The following is a 17,533-nucleotide window of genomic DNA, read 5'->3' on the forward strand; positions in this document are numbered from 1 at the left end:
TGGCTACCTAGGAGAGAGGATAGGCTAGCAACACCTGAAGGAGCCTATCAGAAGGAGTCTCTGACGTCACCTGCTGGCCCTGGCCACTCAGAGCAGTCCAGTGTGCCAGCAGCACCTCTGTTTCCAAGATGGCAGAGGTCTGGAGCACACTGGAGGAGCTCTGGGCATCTCCCAGGGGAGGTGCAGGTCAGGGGAGTGGTCACTCCCCTTTCCTTTGTCCAGTTTCGCGCCAGAGCAGGGCTAAGGGGTCCCTGAACCGGTGTAGACTGGCTTATGCAGAAATGGGCACAAATGTGCCCATGAAAGCATTTCCAGAGGCTGGGAGAGGCTACTCCTCCCCTGCCTTCACACCATTTTCCAAAGGGAGAGGGTGTAACACCCTCTCTCAGAGGAAGTCCTTTGTTCTGCCATCCTGGGACAAGCCTGGCTTGACCCCAGGAGGGCAGAAACATGTCTGAGGGGTTGGCAGCAGCAGCAGCTGCAGTGAAACCCCAGAAAAGGCAGTTTGGCAGTACCCGGGTCTGAGCTACAGACCCGTGGGATCATGGGATTGTACCAACAATGCCAGGATGGCATAGAGGGGGCAATTCCATGATCTTAGACATGTTACATGGCCATATTCGGAGTTACCATTGTGAAGCTACACATAGGTAGTGACCTATGTGTAGTGCACGCGTGTAATGGTGTCCCCGCACTCACAAAGTCCGGGGAATTGGCCCTGGACCATGTGGGGGCACCTTGGCTAGTGCCAGGGTGCCCTCACACTAAGTAACTTTGCACCTAACCTTTACCAGGTAAAGGTTAGACATATAGGTGACTTATAAGTTACATAAGTGTAGTGAAAATGGCTGTGAAATAATGTGTGCATTATTTCACTCAGGCTGCAGTGGCAGGCCTGTGTAAGAATTGTCAGAGCTCCCTATGGGTGGCAAAAGAAATGCTGCAGCCCATAGGGATCTCCTGGAACCCCAATACCCTGGGTACCTCAGTACCATATACTAGGGAATTATAAGGGCGTTCCAGTAAGCCAATGTAAATTGGTAAAATTGGTCACTAGCCTTTTAGTGACAATTTGGAATGAAATGAGAGAGCATAACCACTGAGGTTCTGGATAGCAGAGCCTCAGTGAGACAGTTAATCACTACACAGGTAACACAGTCAGGCACACTTATGAGCACTGGGGCCCTGGCTGGCAGGGTCCCAGTGACACATACAACTAAAACAACATATATACAGTGAAAAAATGGGGGTAACATGCCAGGCAAGATGGTACTTTCCTACACAACCCCCCCCCCAAACGAAGGACAATAAGACTAATCATTACCAGATGGGTCTTCATTGTCTAAGTGGAAATATCTGGAGAGTCCATCTGCATTGGAGTGGGTACTCCCAGGTCTATGTTCCACTGTATAGTCCATTCCCTGTAGGGATATGGACCACCTCAACAATTTAGGATTTTCACCTTTCATTTGTTTTAGCCAAAGTAGAGGTTTGTGGTCTGTCTGAACAATGAAGTGAGTGCCGAACAGGTATGGCCTCAACTTCTTCAGTGCCCAGACCACAGCAAAGGCCTCCCTCTCAATGGCAGACCAACGCTTTTCTCTAGGGGTCAACCTCCTACTAATAAAAGCAACAGGTTGATCCTGGCCCTCAGAATTAAGTTGTGATAGGACTGCCCCTACTCCTAATTCAGATGCATCAGTTTGGACATAGAATTTTTTAGAGTAACAAGGGCTTTTCAGGACAGGTGCAGAGCACATGGCCTGCTTCAGCTCCTCAAAAGCTTTCTGACAGTTTGCTGTCCATAATACCTTTTTAGGCATTATCTTGGATGTGAGGTCATTAAGAGGGGTTGCAATGGAGCCATAGTTCTTAATGAACCTCCTGTAATATCCAGTGAGGCCTAGGAAGGCTCTCATCTGAGTCTGAGTAGTAGGGGGAACCCAATCAATGATTGTTTGGATTTTCCCCTGCAGTGGTGCAATCTGTTCCCCACCAACAAGGTGTCCCAGATAAACCACCTTCCCCAGCCCTATCTGGCACTTTGAAGCCTTGATAGTGAGGCCTGCCTTTTGCAGGGCCTCCAAAACTTTCCATAGGTGGACCAGGTGATCATCCCAACTGGAGCTAAAGACAGCTATATCGTCCAAATATGCTGCACTAAAAGCTTCCAGCCCTTGCAGGACTGTGTTCACCAACCTTTGAAAAGTGGCAGGTGCATTTCTCAATCCAAAAGGCATTACTGTAAATTGGTAATGTCCTCCAATGGTTGAAAATGCAGTTTTAGCTTTAGCATCTTCTGATAATTTGATCTGCCAATACCCTGCAGTCAAATCAAAAGTGCTTAGATACTTGGCAGATGCCAGTGTATCTATGAGCTCATCTGCCCTGGGTATAGGGTGAGCGTCAGTTTTGGTTACCTGGTTGAGACCTCTGTAATCTACACAAAACCGCATTTCCTTCTTTCCATCTTTGGAATGAGGTTTTGGTACAAGTACCACAGGAGAAGCCCATGGACTTTCAGAGTGCTCAACCACTCCCAGTTCTAACATTTTCTGCACCTCTTGCTTTATACAGTCTCTGACATGGTCAGGCTGCCTATAGATCTTACTTTTGACAGGCAAGCTGTCTCCAGTATCTATAGTGTGCTCACACCAAGAAGTGGTACCTGGCACAGTAGAGAAGAGTTCAGAGAACTGACCTAGGAGATTTATGCAGTGGTCTTTCTGCTCAGCAGTAAGACAATCTGCAAGTACAACACCTTCCACTAGAGAATCTTGTTCTGTGGAAGAGAAGAGATCAGGTAGAGGATCACTGTCTTCTTCCTGTCCCTCATCAGTTGCCATGAGCAGGGTGAGATCAGCCCTGTCATAGTAGGGTTTGAGGCGATTGACATGGAGCACCCTAAGGGGACTCCTGGCAGTGCCTAAGTCAACTAAGTAGGTGACTTCACCATTTTTCTCAACAATTGTGTGGGGTCCACTCCATTTATCTTGGAGTGCTCTTGGGGCCACAGGCTCCAAGACCCACACTTTCTGTCCTGGTTGGTACTGAACCAAAACAGCCTTCTGGTCATGCCATTGCTTCTGGAGCTCTTGGCTGGCCTGAAGTATTTTACTGGCCTTTTTCATGTACTCAGCCATCCTTGATCTGAGGCCAAGTACATAATCCACAATATCTTGTTTTGGAGCTTTTAAAGGTTGTTCCCAACCCTCCTTGACAAGTGTGAGTGGACCCCTAACAGGGTGTCCAAAAAGAAGTTCAAAGGGGCTGAAGCCCACTCCTTTTTGGGGTACCTCCCTGTAGGCAAAAAGGAGGCATGGTAACAGGATATTCCATCTCCTGCGGAGTTTTTCAGGGAGACCCATAATCATGCCTTTGAGAGTTTTATTAAATCTCTCTACCAGTCCATTTGTTTGTGGATGATAGGGTGTAGTGAACTTGTACGTTACACCACACTCCTTCCACATGGCCTTCAAGTAAGCACACATGAAATTGCTTCCTCTGTCTGATACCACCTCTTTTGGGAAGCCCACCCTGGAAAAGATTCCCAGGAGGGCCTTTGCCACTGCAGGAGCTGTAGTGGTCCTAAGAGGAATTGCTTCAGGGTATCTTGTGGCATGGTCCACTACCACCAAGATAAACCTATTGCCTGAAGCAGTAGGAGGGTCAAGGGGGCCAACTATGTCAACCCCTACCCTTTCAAAGGGAACCCCAACCACAGGCAATGGAATAAGGGGTGCCTTTGGAGTGCCACCTGTCTTGCCACTGGCTTGACAGGTTTCACAGGACTTACAAAAATCTTTTGTGTCCTCAGACATTCTAGGCCAATGAAACAAGGGAACAAGCCTGTCCCATGTTTTCATTTGTCCTAGATGCCCAGCTAGGGGAATGTCGTGAGCCAGTGTTAGGAGGAACTTTCTGTACTCCTGAGGAATCACTAATCTCCTGGCAGCTCCAGGTTTAGGATCCCTTGCCTCAGTGTACAAGAGGTTGTTCTCCCAGTAAACTCTGTGAGAGTCACTGACATCCCCATTAGCCTGTTTGACAGCTTGCTGTCTTAGACCCTCTAATGTGGGACAGGTCTGCTGTACCACACTCAGCTCCTCTCTGGCAGGCCCCCCTTCACCCAAAAGCTCAGCAGTGTCTGCTTCCAGCTCCTCTGGTGTAGGTTCTGCACAGGGAGGGAATTCTTCTTCCTCAGAAGTAGAATCCACTGCAGAGGGAGGGATAGTAGGAAGTGCTTTACTTCTACTAGCCCTAGCTTTAGGGAGCACTTGGTCCATTGTTCCAAGATCCAAGCTTCCCTGTCCTTTTTGCTTTTTGGCCTGAGCTCTGGTTAAAGCAAAAATATGCCCTGGGATGCCCAGCATTGCTGCATGGGCCTCCAACTCCACATCTGACCAAGCTGATGTCTCCAAATCATTTCCTAGTAGACAGTCTACAGGTAAATCTGTGGCTACCACAACTTTCTTTGGACCAGTAACCCCCCCCCAGTTGAGATTTACAACAGCCATGGGGTGGCTAAGTGTGTTGTTGTGAGCATCGGTTACTTGGTACTGGTGACCAAGTAGGTGTTGTTCAGGGTGGACCAGTTTCTCAATTACCATAGTAATACTGGCACCAGTGTCCCCGTAGGCCTGAACCTCAACACCATTTATTAGGGGTAGTTGCTTGTACTTATCCATGTTAAGGGGACAAGCAACCAAGGTGGCTAAATCAATAGCACCCTCAGAGACTAACACAGCCTCTGTGGTCTCCCTAATCAGACCAACCCCAACTAAGTTACCAATAGTGAGCCCAGCTACTCCCTTGGATTGGCTATTAGTAGGTTTGCTCCCACCACCACTGCTATTAGTAGGGACACTAGGTGCAGCAGTAGGGGTTGTAGTGGTAGGAGGCTTGGTGCTTTTCTTTGGACAACTGGGATCTGTTGTCCAATGGCCTTTTATTTTACATAAATAGCACCATGGTTTCTTTTCTTTGTTTTGATTTGAAGAGGATTTGGGCCCACCACCCCCACCAGAGTGTTTTTGTGGGCCTGATGAAGACTCATTTTTAGATTTGTCCCCACCCTTGTCAGAAGACTTACCATCCTTCTTCTTATTGCCATCTTTGTCACCCCCTGTATGAACTTTTCTGTTCACCCTTGTTCTGACCCATTTGTCTGCCTTCTTTCCCAATTCTTGGGGAGAGGTCAGATCAGAGTCCACCAAGTACTGGTGCAACAAATCAGACACACAATTATTAAGAATATGCTCTCTCAGGATCAAGTTATACAGGCTGTCATAATCAGTAACTTTACTGCCATGTAACCACCCCTCCAAGGCCTTCACTGAATGGTCAACAAAATCAACCCAGTCTTGTGAAGACTCCTTTTTGGTCTCTCTGAACTTTATCCTGTATTGTTCAGTGGTTAAGCCATAACCATCCAGGAGTGCATTCTTAAGAACTGTAAAATTATTGGCATCACTTTCTTTCACAGTAAGGAGCCTATCCCTACCTTTTCCACTAAATGATAGCCATAGGATAGCAGCCCACTGCCTTTGAGGGACATCCTGTATAACACAGGCCCTCTCAAGTGCAGCAAACCACTTGTTAATGTCACCCCCCTCCTTATAAGGGGGAACTATCTTGTGCAGATTCCTGGAATCATGCTCTCTTGCAGGATGACTATGGGGAATACTGCTGCTGCCACCATGGGTTTCTAAACCCAATCTCTGTCTCTCCTTCTCTACTTCTAAGGTCTGTCTATCCAAATCCAGCTGTTGCTTCTTGAGCTTCAGTCTGGTTTGTTCCACTCTCAATCTATTGAGCTCCCTTTCTAACAATCTGTCATCAGGGTGGGTGGGAGGGACATTCCTAGACACAGAAGTATGGTGAGAATGGACAGAAGGAGACCTGTCCCTTACAGAAGGCACCCTAACAGCATGGCTAACAGTGTAATGTTAGAGCACACCATCTGTATGGTGTGACTCTACATCAGTACCAACTATGCTAGACTGTCTAGTAATGGGCAGGCTAGGAAGTTTCTTTCCTGAATCTTTTCCTGGGGGAGTCCCTGGATCAGATTGGGAACCATTTGCTACTTTTTCAACAGATGTGGCCCCTATGGCCTTATCTTGTTCTCTAAGCATGTTAAGCAACAATTCCAAAGAAGGATTCTTCCCTACACTCAAACCTCTTTCTACACAGATACTCCTTGCTCCTTTCCAGCTAAGGTGGTCATATGCAAGTTTGGACAGATCAACATTTTGGCCTGTGCCAGACATTTTAGAAAGAGTTTAAGTGACAGAAAAAGTGAAGAAAAAGTTTTTCAGAACTTTTAGAAAGAGAAAAAAAACTTTAAAAACTTTTTAAGAACTTTTTAGAAAGTTTAGAAGTACTTTTCAGCACTTAGAAAAGAGTGAAAAGAGGAAATGCAAAACTTTTTAGCAATGTTTACACACACTGAACTTGTTTTGTATATTTTTCTCTTATGAAAAGTACAATGACAAGAGTGGTAAGTAGTCTCAAAGCACTTATCCCACCGCTGCACAACCAATGTAGGAGGCTGGACTGGCTTGTAGTGAGTACCAAGGGGTACTTGCACCTTGCACCAGGCCCAGTTATCCCTTATTAGTGTATAGGGTGTCTAGCAGCATAGGCTGATAGATAATGGTAGCTTAGCAGAGCAGCTTAGGCTGAACTAGGAGACGAGTGAAGCTCCTACAGTACCACTAGTGTCACTTGCACAATATCATAAGAAAACACAATACACAGATATACTAAAAATAAAGGTACTTTATTTTTATGACAATATGCCAAAGTATCTCAGTGAGTACCCTCAGTATGAGGATAGCAATTATACACAAGTTATATGTACACAATACCAAAAATATGCAGTATAGTCTTAGAAAACAGTGCAAACAATGTATAGTTACAATAGGATGCAATGGGGACACATAGGGATAGGGGCAACACTAACCATATACTCCAAAAGTGGAATGCGAACCACGAATGGACCCCAAACCTATGTGACCTTGTAGAGGGTCGCTGGGACTATTAGAAAATAGTAAGGGTTAGAAAAATAGCCCTCCCCAAGACCCTGAAAAGTGAGTGCAAAGTGCACTAAAGTTCCCCAAAGGACAAAGAAGTCGTGATAGGGGAATTCTGCAGGAAAGACACAAACCAGCAATGCAACAACGATGGATTTCCAAACGAGGGTACCTGTGGAACAAGGGGACCAAGTCCAAAAGTCACAAGCAAGTCGGAGATGGGCAGATGCCCAAGAAATGCCAACGGTGGGTGCAAAGAAGCTGCTACTGGACAGTAGAAGCTTAGGATTCTGCAGGAACGACAAGGGCTAGAAACTTCCCCTTTGGAGGATGGATCCCCCACGCCGTGGAGAGTCGTGCAGAAGTGTTTTCCTGTGGAAATACAGCCAACAAGCCTTGCTAGCTGCAAATCGTGCGAAAAGGGTTTTTGGACGCTGCTGTGGCCCAGGAGGGACCAGGATGTCGCCAATTGCGTCTGGGGACAGAGGGGACGTCGTGCAAGACAAGGAGCCCTCTCAGCAGCAGGTAGCACCCGCAGAAGTGCCAGAAACAGGCACTACGAGGATGCGTGAAACAGTGCTCACCCAAAGTTGCACAAAGGAGTCCCACGTCGCCGGAGACCAACTTAGAAAGTCGTGCAATGCAGGTTAGAGTGCCGTGGACCCATGCTTGGCTGTGCACAAAGGATTTCCGCCGGAAGTGCACGGAAGCCGGAGTAGCTGCAAAAGTCGCGGTTCCCAGCAATGCAGTCTGGCGTGGGGAGGCAAGGACTTACCTCCACCAAACTTGGACTGAAGAGTCACTGGACTGTGGGAGTCACTTGGACAGAGTTGCTGGATTCAAGGGACCTCGCTCTTCGTGCTGAGAGGAGACCCAGGAGACCGGTAATGCAGTTCTTTGGTGCCTGCGGTTGCAGGGGGAAGATTCAGTCGACCCACTGGAGATTTCTTCGGAGCTTCTAGTGCAGAGAGGAGGTAGACTACCCCCACAGCATGCACCACCAGGAAAACAGTCGAGAAGGCGGCAGGATCAGCGTTACAGAGTTGCAGTAGTCGTCTTTGCTACTTTGTTGCAGTTTTGCAGGCTTCCAGCGCGGTCAGCAGTCGATTCCTTGGCAGAAGGTGAAGAGAGAGATGCAGATGAACTCTGATGAGCTCTTGCATTCGTTATCTAAGGAATCCCAAGAGACAGAGACCCTAAATAGCCAGAAAAGAGGGTTTGGCTACCTAGGAGACAGGATAGGCTAGCAACACCTGAAGGAGCCTATCAGAAGGAGTCTCTGACGTCACCTGGTGGCACTGGCCACTCAGAGCAGTCCAGTGTGCCAGCAGCACCTCTGTTTCCAAGATGGCAGAGGTCTGGAGCACACTGGAGGAGCTCTGGACACCTCCCAGGGGAGGTGCAGGTCAGGGGAGTGGTCACTCCCCTTTCCTTTGTCCAGTTTCGCGCCAGAGCAGGGCTAAGGGGTCCCTGAACCGGTGTAGACTGGCTTATGCAGAAATGGGCACAAATGTGCCCATGAAAGCATTTCCAGAGGCTGGGGGAGGCTACTCCTCCCCTGCCTTCACACCATTTTCCAAAGGGAGAGGGTGTAACACCCTCTCTCAGAGGAAGTCCTTTGTTCTGCCATCCTGGGACAAGCCTGGCTTGACCCCAGGAGGGCAGAAACCTGTCTGAGGGGTTGGCAGCAGCAGCAGATGCAGTGAAACCCCAGAAAAGGCAGTTTGGCTGTACCCGGGTCTGAGCTACGGACCCGTGGGATCATGGGATTGTACCAACAATGCCAGGATGGCATAGAGGGGGCAATTCCATGATCTTAGACATGTTACATGGCCATATTCGGAGTTACCATTGTGAAGCTACACATAGGTAGTGACCTATGTGTAGTGCACGCGTGTAATGGTGTCCCCGCACTCACAAAGTCCGGGGAATTGGCCCTGGACCATGTGGGGGCACCTTGGCTAGTGCCAGGGTGCCCTCACACTAAGTAACTTTGCACCTAACCTTTACCAGGTAAAGGTTAGACATATAGGTGACTTATAAGTTACATAAGTGTAGTGAAAATGGCTGTGAAATAATGTGTGCATTATTTCACTCAGGCTGCAGTGGCAGGCCTGTGTAAGAATTGTCAGAGCTCCCTATGGGTGGCAAAAGAAATGCTGCAGCCCATAGGGATCTCCTGGAACCCCAATACCCTGGGTACCTCAGTACCATATACTAGGGAATTATAAGGGTGTTCCAGTAAGCCAATGTAAATTGGTAAAATTGGTCACTAGCCTGTTAGTGACAATTTGGAAAGAAATGAGAGAGCATAACCACTGAGGTTCTGGATAGCAGAGCCTCAGTGAGACAGTCACTACACAGGTAACACAGTCAGGCACACTTATGAGCACTGGGGCCCTGGCTGGCAGGGTCCCAGTGACACATACAACTAAAACAACATATATACAGTGAACAAATGGGGGTAACATGCCAGGCAAGATGGTACTTTCCTACATCAACCACTCACAGTTCAAGCATTTTCTGCACCTCTTGCTTTATGCAGTCTCTGACATGGTCAGGCTGCCTATAGATCTTACTTTTGACAGGCAAGCTGTCTCCAGTATCTATAGTATGCTCACACCAAGAAGTGGTACCTGGCACAGTAGAGAAGAGTTCAGAGAACTGACCTAGGAGATTTATGCATTGGTCTTTCTGCTCAGCAGTAAGACAATCTGCAAGTACAACACCTTCCACTAGAGCATCTTGTTCTGTGGAAGAGAAGAGATTAGGGAGAGGGTCACTCTCTTCTTCCTGTCCCTCATCAGTTGCCATGAGCAGGGTGAGATCAGCCCTGTCATAGTAGGGTTTCAGGCGATTGACATGGAGCACCCTAAGGGGACTCCTGGTAGTACCTAAGTCAACTAAGTAGGTGACTTCACCCTTCTTTTCAACAATTGTGTGGGGTCCACTCCATTTATCTTGGAGTGCTCTTGGGGCCACAGGCTCCAAGACCCACACTTTCTGCCCTTGTTGGTACTGAACCAAAACAGCCTTCTGGTCATGCCATTGCTTCTGGAGCTCTTGGCTGGCCTGAAGGTTTTTACTGGCCTTTTTCATGTACTCAGCCATCCTTGATCTGAGGCCAAGTACATAGTCCACTATGTCTTGCTTTGGAGCTTTTAAAGGTTGTTCCCAACCCTCCTTAACAAGTGTTAGAGGACCTCTCACAGGGTGTCCAAAGAGGAGTTCAAAGGGGCTGAAGCCCACTCCTTTCTGGGGTACCTCCCTGTAAGCAAAAAGAAAGCAAGGTAATAGGATATCCCATCTCCTGCGGAGTTTTTCAGGGAGTCCCATAATCATGCCTTTGAGAGTTTTGTTAAATCTCTCCACCAGTCCATTTGTTTGTGGATGATAGGGTGTGGTGAACTTGTATGTCACACCACACTCCTTCCGCATGGCCTTTAAGTAAGCAGACATGAAATTGCTTCCTCTGTCTGATACCACCTCTTTTGGGAAGCCCACCCTGGAAAAGATTCCCAGGAGGGCCTTTGCCACTGCAGGAGCTGTAGTGGTCCTAAGAGGAATTGCTTCAGGATATCTGGTGGCATGGTCCACTACCACCAAGATAAACCTATTGCCTGAAGCAGTAGGAGGGTAAAGGGGGCCAACTATGTCAACCCCTACCCTTTCAAAGGGTACCCCAACCACAGGCAGTGGAATAAGGGGTGCCTTTGGAGTGCCACCTGTCTTGCCACTGGCTTGACAGGTTTCACAGGACTTACAAAATTCCTTTGTGTCCTCTGACATTCTAGGCCAATGAAACAGGGGAACAAGACTGTCCCAATTTTTCATTTCCCCCAAATGTCCAGCTAAGGGAATGTCGTGGGCTAGATTTAGGAGGAACTTTCTGTACTCCTGAGGAATCACCAATCTCCTGGCAGCTCCAGGTTTTGGATCCCTTGCTTCAGTGTACAAGAGGTTGTCCTCCCAGTAAACTCTGTGAGAGTCACTGACATCCCCATTTGCTTGTTTGATAGCTTGCTGTCTTAGACCCTCTAGCGCGGGACAGGTCTGCTGTGCCACACTCAGCTCCTCCCTGGCAGGCCCGCCTTCACCCAAAAGCTCAGCAGTGTCTGCTTCCAGCTCCTCTGGTGTAGGTTCTGCACAGGGTGGGAATTCTTCTTCCTCAGAAGTAGAATCCACTGTAGAGGGAGGGATAGTAGGTACTGTTTTACCTCTGCTACCCCTAGTTTTAGGGAGCACTTGGTCCATTCTTCCAGGATCCAAGTCACCCTGTCCTTTTTGCTTTTTGGCCTGAGCCCTGGTCAAAGCAAAAATATGCCGTGGAATGCCCAGCATTGCTGCATGAGCCTCCAACTCCACTTCTGCCCAAGCTGATGTCTCTAAATCATTCCCTAATAGACAGTCTACAGGTAAATCTGAGGCAACCACAACTTTCTTTGGGCCAGTAACCCCCCCCCAGTTGAGATTCACAACAGCCATGGGGTGGCTAAGGGTGTTGTTATGAGCATCGGTTACTTGGTACTGGTGACCAAGTAGGTGTTGTTCAGGGTGGACCAGTTTCTTTATTACCATTGTAACACTGGCCCCTGTGTCCCTGTAGGCCTGAACCTCAACACCATTTATTAGGGGTAGTTGCTTGTACTTATCCATGTTAAGGGGACAAGCAACCAAGGTGGCTAAATCAATAGCCCCCTCAGAGACTAACACAGCCTCTGTGGTCTACCTAATCAGACCAACCCCAACTAAGTTACCAATAGTGAGCCCAGCTACTCCCTTGGATTGGCTATTAGTAGGTTTGCTCCCACCACCACTGCTATTAGTAGGGACACTAGGTGTAGAAGTAGGGGTTGTAGTGGTAGGAGGCTTGGTGCTTTTCTTTGGACAACTGGGATCTGTTGTCCAATGGCCTTTTATTTTACATAAATAGCACCATGGTTTCTTTTCTTTGTTTTGATTTGAAGAGGATTTGGGCCCACCATCCCCACACGAGTGTTTTTGTGGGCCTGATGAAGACTCATTTTTAGATTTGTCCCCACCCTTGTCAGAAGACTTACCATCCTTCTTCTTGCCATCTTTGTCACCCCCTGTATGAACTTTTCTGTTCACGCTTGTTCTGACCCATTTGTCTGCCTTCTTTCCCAATTCTTGGGGAGAGGTCAGATCAGAGTCTACCAGGTACTGGCGCAACAAATCAGACACACAATTATTAAGAATATGCTCTCTCAGGATTAAGTTATACAGGCTTTCATAATCAGTAACTTTACTGCCATGTAACCACCCCTCCAAGGCCTTCACTGAATGGTCAACAAAGTCTACCCAGTCTTGTGAAGACTCCTTTTTGGTCTCTCTGAACTTCATCCTGTACTGTTCAGTGGTTAAGCCATAACCATCCAGGAGTGCATTCTTAAGAACTGTAAAATTATTGGCATCACTTTCTTTCACAGTAAGGAGCCTATCCCGTCGCTGCTTCCAATGTAGGAGGCTGGACTGGCTTGTAGTGAGTACCAAGGGGTACTTACACCTTGCACCAGGCCAAGGTATCCCTTATTAGTGTATAGGGTGTCTAGCAGCTTAGGCTGAAAGATAATGGTAGTTTAGCAGAGCAGCTTAGGCTGATCTAGGAGACGAGTGAAGCTCCTACAGTACCACTAGTGTCACTTGCACAATATCATAAGAAAACACAATACACAGATATACTAAAAATAAAGGTACTTTATTTTTATGACAATATGCCAAAGTATCTCAGTGAGTACCCTCAGTATGAGCATAGCAAATATACACAAGATATATGTACACAATACCAAAAATATGCAGTATAGTCTTAGAAAACAGTGCAAACAATGTATAGTTACAATAGGATGCAATGGGAGCACATAGGGATAGGGGCAACACAAACCATACACTCCAAAAGTGGAATGCGAACCACGAATGGACCCCAAACCTATGTGACCTTGTAGAGGGTCGCTGGGACTGTAAGAAAACAGTGAGGGTTAGAAAAATAGCCCACCCCAAGACCCTGAAAAGTGAGTGCAAAGTGCACTAAAGTTCCCCAAAGAGCACAGAAGTCGTGATAGGGGAATTCTGCAGGAAAGACCAACACCAGCAATGCAACAACAATGGATTTCCAGACGAGAGGACCTGTGGAACAAGGGGACCAAGTCCAAAAGTCACGAGCAAGTCGAGAGTGGGCAGATGTCCAGGAAATACCAGCTGTGGGTGCAAAGGAGCTGCTACTAGGCAGTAGAAGCTGAGGATTCTGCAAGAACGACAAGGGCCAGAAACTTCCTCTTTGGAGGATGGATGTCCCACGTCGTGAAGAGTCGTGCAGAAGTGTTTTCCTGAAGAAAGACCGCAAACAAGCCTTGCTAGCGGCAAATAGTGCGGTTAGGGTTTTTGGATGCTGCTGTGGCCCAGGAGGGACCAGGATGTCGCCAATTGCGTCTGGGGACAAAGGGGGCGTCGAGCAAGACAAGGAGCCCTCTCAGAAGCAAGCAGCACCCGGAGAAGTGCCGGAACAGGCACTACGAAGAGGAGTGAAATGGTGCTCACCCAAAGTTGCACAAGAGAGTCCCACGCCACCGGAGGACAACTCAGGAGGTCGTGCAATGCAGGTTAGAGTGCTGTGGACCCAGGCTCGGCTGTGCACAAAGGAAATCCTGGAAAAGTGCACAGGAGCCGGAGCAGCTGCAAAAGACGCGGTTCCCAGCAATGCAGTCTGGCGTGGGGAGGCAAGGACTTACCTCCACCAAACTTGGACTGAAGAGTCACTGGACTGTGGGAGTCACTTGGACAGAGTTGCTGGAATCAAGGGACCTCGCTCGTCGTGCTGAGAGGAGACCCAGGGTACCGGTGATGCAGTTCTTTGGTGCCTGCGGTTGCAGGGGGAAGATTCCGTCGACCCACAGGAGATTTCTTCGGAGCTTCTAGTGCAGAGAGGAGGCAGACTACACCTGTCGCGTGGGCTCTCATTATTCTAAATGAGACTACTGGATTTCTAGGTAGCAGGATCTATAACGGTGTGGGGGACTGAGTCTGACCCACGTGTAAAGAACTCTGTCACCCTAAATCCGGTTTTTGCTCCGGCTAACTAGCAGTGCCTCATTTCTCCCATGTGGAAGGAATGATTTGGCAGCCGAGCGCATGACATCTTTGGAACTTCTCAGGGAAGTCGTGGTTACTCAGATCCAAACCAACTCTCTTATTTCCAATATGATCTCATATACAAATGACAAAGACAGTATAAGTTTTATATAATGTTTTAATAAAACAACTGTATTTTAGATATTAAGGCGTGAGCCGCAATAACCAGAACGATACAACACAGTAGGATTGTAATAGTTACCAGGAGAGTAAAACATAAAAACAAAGCTATCATATTGTCAACCAGTTTCTACTCTCCCTCTGCTTGTTCTATCTAGAGCACAGCATGTTAAGCTTCTAGCTTGCCTATTAGAATCACTGTGGAGACATCAGCCCTCATACCTGAGCAAAGACCTGTGATCTTGGTTCAGCATCTGCAACGAGGCAGTCAGCGTCAAGTTGTGGTTCCCTGGTCGGAATCTCCCTCTTGCGTGTATTGGGACAAGGAAGTGATTTCATAACTAACATGTCATCGTGATCACAAAATGTCCCTACGCAGGAATGCCGAGTCTAAACTCTTACCACGTCTATCGGCAATGTACCAGACTGTATCCTTGACTGAAGCACAGAGTAAATATGTTATGGAGAACTCCAGTGCTGAAGTAGGCAAAACAGTGTGATATGAATAAAAAACAACACCGTACAACTGGCTATTTGAAAAATAACAGTACGAAGCCTAATAAAAAGCATGTAGAGCAAAGTACACAGAGGCTCTAAGCTGTCAGCAAATGAATAAAATATATTCAGGTCAATGTGCACAAGGGCCTAAAGCCTGAAGCTAAAGCGCAATGAATACGTAAAACTAACCACACTACACCCTCCCCTTGTCGGTAGCAAGTGGTTCCAATAATATAAAAGGATGCCCTAAATATAAACAATACCTAAAAAAATTATTTCGACAAGGTGAGAAGACAACCAAGTCATACATTTAGGTAACATGTGATCATAAAGCCAAATTCAATATAGTGTCAATTTCGTAAAAATCCAATCGTCAGATAGAAGCAATAGAACGCAGGAGTTCCTCCACTTCGATATATGTCAATATCGGAAGATCCACGCCACAAAGTACCATGGAGCAGGTGTGATCCAAAGCCCCAAAACCATTCAGGGCGGCACCCCGTGCAGGGCCTATGAAAGAGACAATACCATCTTCCTCCAGGAAGGGAATCTCATAAACTGCCTCACGAAGCAAACGCATCCGTAGTGCACAAGTCTGGGAATGAGCCCTAATCGGGAACATCAACAGATCAGTATCGACCATTGGAGGGCGCTGCAATGAGAGACAGAGAACCAGTGCATGTTCAAACGAGCACCAAAGGCATCGAAACACGGGTTGCACACAATCCAAAACCGGTCTGAATGACAGAGACCAGTCGCACTCCAAATGTCCCAGGAGTGTCGCTCCAAAATGCTGCATCATGCGTTCAAGACACAGCTGCGCTGATGGGAGCAGCAATACAGGATCTCGTCGTGACGGGACAGCCATTGCGAAAAAATAGCAACAACAGCAAGACTCCAGCCAATAAAGCCAAAGTAATCGGGAAACCCCCAAAAATGCTTCCGAAAATAGAATGTATAGCCGAAGGTATCAAACCGAATATGGAAGAGAAGGTATGAGCAAAACCAACACCAACGACTTTGAAAAAATGTGCAATACCAGCAGTGCTGGATGCATTAAATATATGTCCCACAAGTTCACCAAAGTGATTTGGAAAGTTAGTATTCAAAAGGGACTGTATCTCCGCCGATGACCTTGCCACCTGAAGTGCGTAGGTCTCGCTAGCAGATGTAAGGGCCACATGCTTTTGAAACAATAAAGCTTTTAGCCGACTCAACCTTGGAAGTAGCAATATGAGGCCAAATGTCCGCTACCTCCCTAAATTGAGTGGGGGGAAACAACACATTCCCGCAGCACGTAACGGCCTTGTTGACAACGACGATGTCAACTATTCCGGCACGCATGCCACAGCAGCGTTCGCTGTTAAGAACAATGTAACTGCTGTTAGAAAGCACCTGGAAAGTGTTTTTAATAACCGGGACTGGAACTCCCTTCAGATAACAAGCTAAGTTAGCAATTGAAGCGTTACACGCCCCGTGCAAGGACAGCTGTTTACAAACCATTGAATGGCTGACAGAAGCTTCGCATTCGCTGCCGCTAAGAAAAACCTCCTTCAAACCATTAACACATCTGTACTGAAAGGGAAGGTCCCACACCTCGTGTATGTAACTGTCTCCCAATAGTTCATATCTACCCACAGGAATGTGCTTCAAACACGAAGTAAATTGCAAAGTAGAGATAGGCAAATTAATAACCCCATGGATCAACCATTCAGCTGACGGAATCTCAGCTACCGTGAAAGGCAGTTTCTCTAATTTCTCAATATTTAACATAACATATGTCGCTTCCTTTTTTGCCATCAGTTGTTGACGAGTCAAATTAAAAGAGATAAAGATCTCTCTGGCACGAACGTGCTGCCATGGAACGCGACCCGCCTTCAAGGTCTGAAGAGTCCAACCCAGCTGCATGATGGACCGCGTCTGACTCTGCCCATGATATAAAGAAGACATTTCCGATTTAATAATGTCAATGGCAGAGGAAACAATGCTGTCAATCGTGTAAACACGTTCAGAAAGGGTATGCATGCCATTATCAACAACAGACAAAGGGGGTGATTCTAAGTCTGGCGGGCGGCGGAGGCCGCCCGCCAGACTTCCCCCCTCCAGAATACCGCACCGCGGTCGGAAGACCGCTGCGGCTATTCTGTGTTTTACACTGGGCTGGCGGGCGACCGGCAAAAGGCCGCCCGCCAGCCCAGTGTAAAACTACCTTCCCACGAGGACGCCGGCTCAGAATTGAGCCGGCGGAGTGGGAAGGTGCGACGGGTGCAGTTGCACCCGTCGCAAATTTCAGTGTCTGCAAAGCAGACACTGAAATTCTTTTTGGGGCCCTCTTACGGGGGCCCCTGCAGTGCCCATGCCATTGGCATGGGCACTGCAGGGGCCCCGCGACACCCCATACCGCCATCCTGTTCCTGGCGGGAGAACCGCCAGGAACAGGATGGCGGTATGGGGTGTCAGAATCCTCCATGGCGGCGCAGCTTGCTGCGCCGCCATGGAGGATTCTGTTGGGCAGCGGAAAACCGGCGGGAGACCGCCGGTTTTCCACTTCTGACCGCGGCCGAACCGCCGCGGTCAGAATGCCCAGCGGGGCACCGCCAGCCTGTTGGCGGTGCCCCCATCATTTTAGCCCTGGCGGTCTTGGACCGCCAGGGTTAGAATGACCCCCAAAGTCTGCATCAGATTTTCTTGATCAATCTGCCTCAACCGGGCTGCTGCCTCTTGTTGTGAAA

The 17,533-nt window shown here is 47.9% G+C and overlaps 1 long non-coding RNA gene across 1 annotated transcript in view; it reads right to left on the minus strand.

The window, feature by feature from the left end:
- Window positions 1-17,533, minus strand: part of LOC138287315 (uncharacterized) — a 74,277-nt gene that overhangs the window by 20,357 nt on the left and 36,387 nt on the right. The window lies entirely within an intron of this gene.

This window comes from Pleurodeles waltl, chromosome 4_1, assembly GCF_031143425.1.
Source record: "Pleurodeles waltl isolate 20211129_DDA chromosome 4_1, aPleWal1.hap1.20221129, whole genome shotgun sequence".
NCBI lineage: Eukaryota > Metazoa > Chordata > Amphibia > Caudata > Salamandridae > Pleurodeles > Pleurodeles waltl.